Source organism: Miniopterus natalensis, chromosome 7 (assembly GCF_054644295.1).
Source record: "Miniopterus natalensis isolate mMinNat1 chromosome 7, mMinNat1.hap1, whole genome shotgun sequence".
NCBI lineage: Eukaryota > Metazoa > Chordata > Mammalia > Chiroptera > Miniopteridae > Miniopterus > Miniopterus natalensis.
The window spans coordinates 73087688-73092621 of NC_142087.1; the positions used below are offsets into that span (position 1 = coordinate 73087688).

The window sequence follows — 4934 nt, forward strand, 5'->3', positions numbered from 1 at the left end:
TCTTTATCCCTGCTTAATATGCCTGCACGACAGTTCAGACCTTTGTTCCATTGGGAGGAGTCATATGACACAGCCAAAGCCATACTCAACTTTTTTAAAACAAACAAAGGGGGGTCCAGAGAATGACAGGTGTCGTCCAGTCCACTGGATCCCCTGGAGGCCATCCGATCGTGCTCCCACTGGTAAAGGAACAGTACACCCACAGCAGGCCCCCAGGAAAAGGTCGGAGGGCGACCTGGCTACGGGTGGGAAGTGAAGGGTGGGGTCTCCCGTCTCCCTCCTGGGAAGGTAGAACCAGCCAGAAGGAGTGTTGGATGTGCACACGTGTGTGTAGGAGCCTGAAGGGGGCATGCTCCATGCACACACCTCCGCCTCCTTAGGTATGTTACCAATCAAGTAGAAAATGCAAACCCAGGCAGTGTTGTGGTAGTTCTGTCCCAGAACAATGTAGTCACTTTAGCATGAGAAGCCTCACGGATCGTGTCTGTGGTGAGAGGGATGCAAATCTCCAGAGCTGATGTCCACACAGCTCCTTTGCAGAGCACAGCCTGCGAGACGCGAGCTCAGCTTTTGTTCCTGTGGTGCGTGCGCCTCGCTGCCCATGCTGCTAGGCCTCAGTGTGACAGCCTCGCCATGGCATGGCACCCTGCAGCTCCATTTCTCACTGTCCTCCTCTGCCTCAGGCCCTCGGGACCAAATACCAAAGCGAGGATCCTGCGTGGAGGCAGCCTTGACCGCATGGAGGCGGCCACTGCCCAGCCATGAAGTCCTGGTCATCAGAGCTGGGCTTCCAGACCTGTTTGTCTACAGCCATCACTACACCCTATCTCCTGGCACCAGGCCTCACCCCAGGTGAGTGATGGGTCCGTCCAAACCCGAAGGGATGAGCGTCTGGAGCCCAGGGTCCTTGGGGATCCCTAGTCTTGGAAGCAGGAGGGGCCTCTGAAACTAAGGTGTGGTCAGCAGATAGGCTCAGCTGTGGAAAGGCCCTGGCATCACACAGACACAGGTTCCGACTCAGCTCTGCCTGCAACTGTTTTTGGACACATGACGTCACAGTCTAGAGTCTGGTCCTGAGCAGCTTAAGGGAAGGCCCTAGAGTCATTTTGAAAGGGATCTGGGGCTGCTGTCAGAGAGAAAAGAGCACGTTTGAGGCCCAGGGAATTGTAGCCCTTCTCGGGGAAAGAGTAGTGACTGGTGGCCCAGGGGTTGTGCGCTGTTCCTGGTAGGAGCTGCTGGTGCAGGGCTCAGTCTCTAGGGAGTCAGCTTCCTCTCGCAGGTGCTGGATTCTTTCCTTGTCCTTCCTCCGGCCCCTGAGAGAACAAGGCCCCGGGGAGCACCTCTGCTTTTGGTGCATTGCCCTCAGGTTGGACTCTGCCTCCGTTTGGAGTCCCAGTCATTGCACAGGCAGAAGCCTGGTTTAAAGTTAAGTCAAATAGAAGTCTGGAGACTGAGGCTGTCCCAGCAGGAGAAATGGGGGGATGGAGAGTACAGGCAGGTCCTAAGGGACGGTCCACACGTCCCCCCTCCTCCAGGTGCTGGACCCCACCACCACTCAGGCGCTGGGCCGAGTCAGAGGTGGCCGTTTGGCAAAAGGCCTGTTTCGCCATGGGTATCCCCGGTCCCCTGTCTCACAGCCGTATTTTCACCATAGGCTAGACTTCAGATGACAGCTTTGTGAGCGCTTCCTGGAGCTCGACTTCACCAACTGCAGGCAGCATGGTGAGTGGGTGGTGTGCTGTGCCCTTCAGCCTCGGTTCTCATGCCTGTTTTCATTCACAGGACTTGTCCTTCCTGTTAATTCCTGTGTGGAAGTTCCACTGACACAATGGGTACAAGTAGAGTTGTAATGCTAGAGTGGGAACGGGGGACCCACAGTTCCTCCACACTCCTTCCCTGCCCTCTGAGGGGCCTAAACATGCAGCTTCTGCTTACATACCTCCAGTGATGGGGAAGTCACTACCTATGGAGTGCCCTCCTTCTGGAGGCTCTGGCTGTCCTTGCTTGAAGGAAGGCCTGGCGACCCATGCAGAGAGCACTGATTGCAGGAAGGTCTCGCTGTCCTCACCTGGAGGTTACTTGCCCAGAGCAGCTCCAAGATGTAAATTTCATCTCAGAGATTGTTAGAAACACTTGCATCTGATTTAGGCCTATTACAAATGTCTACAGAAGGGAAACCGTGAATTATGCCACCCCTCTCAAAAATTAAAAGTTGCTCTGGGTTTTTGTAATTTCTGAAACACAAGCTCCTAGAATGGTGGGAAACTCAATTTTTAATTAAAACAAAGACTGAGGGAGTTCAAATGGGACCCAGTCTCTGAACTGATCAGCAGTAAGTGTAGGAGTGAGGGTGGTCTCCTGCCCGCTCCACTGCGTAAAATATTGAATGGTGCTGGCACTGATCCCCACAGACATAGAAGCTTCCAGCTGACGGGTGGAGACAGGGCTGGAGTGAAACAGCTGGACCCGCGGCGCCCTCTCTCCTCGCCCTGGGGGAGGATGACGACAGGAGGGGTCGGCCACCGCTCTTGGAAGTTTCACTGGCAGCCCGACTTAGGCTCACCCTCGGACGAGAGGGTTTCCTTCCTGAGGGCTCTGGCTCCTCGAGCTCCTCTTCCCGAGGAGGAGGCGAGGAGTGTGCAGCGAGGGCTCCAGGATACAGGGGTGGTGTGGAGGCCGTTGATTTGTATCGCAGTTGCCTCTTAGGGACACATCCTTTTCAAAGGCAGAGGTGGCTTTTTAGTTCAAGTTTTCCCTTCTCAAAGAGGGGACTCGTTCTGCTTTTGTGCCTTCAGGAAAACCGAGTATTTGTGGCTCACCCCACATGCCCTTGCTAACTGGTGTTTTCCAGCTGCTGCTGTTTGTGGCCCCCGCCAGCACTTGGGACCTGGGTGCCCTGTGGACCCGGTGAACCCGGAGCAGACTGCTTGGCGGGGCGGGAAGCAGAGCATCTCCGGGTGTGTCCCCGGTTCTCAGTGCAGCTCAGCTGCTCACCAGCTATGAGCAGGGACCGTGGAAACTAGTCCCTGTCCTGCAGTTGTTAGTGTGCAGCTGGATAGACACTGATGATCCCGGGGACGGGGACCTGATACTGAACGTGCTGGAAGAATGGGCCAGGAGGGGAGGTCTGCAGGCCTGGAAGGGGCAGCCTGCCCTCGGCCAGGGCAGTGTCCCCTCCCTGTAGCCGCTCTCACCCTCAGACCCGAGGGCTGTGGTGTACACTTATGCAGGTACAGGGCAGCCGGGAGGGTGTTTCCCCCACACTCGTCACGGAGAAGGTTGATTTTTTTTCCCCGTTTAGGGCAGACTGTGTGTGTGTCAATTGTGGGTCCAGATGTCTTCCTGGGTCAGGAGTTGTTGGCAGGTGCAGGTGGTTCCTGGGCTGCTGAGCTGTCCCACAGACTGACTTTCCCTGACATGTCTAGCTGCCTGGGGTCTGACTCCACTTGCTGGTGACCCCTGCCTCCTCCGCATGCACTCCTTCCTTTCCTCTCCTCATGGTGTCCATCCACCTCAGGGGACACCTGCACTCGGCTCCTCCAGGCTGTGAGGTGCTGGCAGAGGGCTGCAGGTACCGGAGCAGGGTCAGACTTTGGTCTGGGGGCCTTGGCATGCTGCTAACCTGGTGGGAAAGGACACTGGTTCCCTGGACACTGGAAGCCTGGCCCACATACAGCTGCTCAGCCAGGATAGCAGCTTAAAGGGAACAATTGTAGGGTGGCCGTCCCCTACACAGTCTAGAGTTACCCTTGGTGGCCCACCTCGCCGTTCCTACATCCCCCTTGTCAGATCAAGAGAAAGGTGTAGGTGGCAGTGAGGGTTTCGAGTGAGGTCAGTCTGGCATTTAGGAGCTGCTGGCATCCTTTCTGTTTCTTGTGGCCTAAGATGAAGCCCTCACCAGGTGTCTGAGCTGGTGGCCTGAGAAGAAAGAGAGGACAATGTGCCCAGCAGCTCTCTGCCTCCCGCTGAGCTTGGTCGGAATGAGGAGCAGTTGGAAACCGTTGGCTGTGTCCAGGCTCCCAGCCCCGACCCTCCCATCCAGTGGATGTGTTTTTGGAAACGGCTTCCCTCTCTAGGTCTGTTTTTCTGCTGGTGAAGTTTGGGGGCTGCTGGAGTGACACATGGCTTTTCTCCCTGAGCCATGTGTGGCCCCGGCCTCAGCATCTCAACCAAGGGCTTTGTGTGTGGTGGGGCCCAGCTAGGCTGTGAAAGGCCCAACAGGAGCGGGAAAGTTCTGTTCTGGCCAAGTGGCCTGCATCAGGGACATACTGGGTGAAAGAGGGCTGTTTAAGGACCCTCGTGGCCCTCTTTCGGGCCTTTCACTTCTTGCTCTCTTCTCTGTAGGACATTCCCAGCTGCCAGGATGACCTGCTCAGTGACCTCTTGAGGAAGGCCAATAATCTTCCAACCATTAGAGTTTAGCCAAGACCCCCTACCAGGAGAGAAGGGGCCGGGATGCCCACCAGCTCTGCGGCCCCACCATGAAGATGGCTGTCAGCACCTCCGAGGGGAAGCTGCTGAAGCCAGGGCTGTGTGAGCTCACCGTGAGACCTGCTGAGGCCAAAGCCCCCCCAGCACCCCCTGAGGAAGACCCAGCCTCCCCAGAGCCTGTCTCTGGGCAGACCCCAGCAAGTGTACATAGTGTGTTGAGGGGAGTGTGTCCGAGATGAGGTACACGCCTGATTTGGGAGTGGGTGTAGGTCCCCAGTGTCCCCATCGTGGGTGAGATCTTGACTTCTTATTTCTGAATAACTCCTTGGGATAGTAACCGCATTTCTTATATTACAGAGGTTTGTACACACTTGTGAAATGCAGGTATTTTGAGGGTGATCCAGAGGGTGTCTCTCCCAAAAAGGTACATAAACTTTCACAGCTGATAACTCCCTTAATTTTCACTCCTTTTCAGGCGGGCCCAGCACACCCTGAGGTGCGAG

At 56.0% G+C, this 4934-nt stretch overlaps 1 long non-coding RNA gene across 1 annotated transcript; it reads left to right on the top strand.

The window, feature by feature from the left end:
* LOC148092805 (uncharacterized) lies at positions 1 to 4455 on the top strand. The gene is made up of 3 exons (XR_015714779.1): positions 1 to 222; positions 1655 to 1722; positions 4345 to 4455. It is a non-coding gene; the product is annotated as an uncharacterized LOC148092805 (long non-coding RNA).
* The last annotated feature ends 479 nt before the right edge of the window (positions 4456 to 4934 follow it).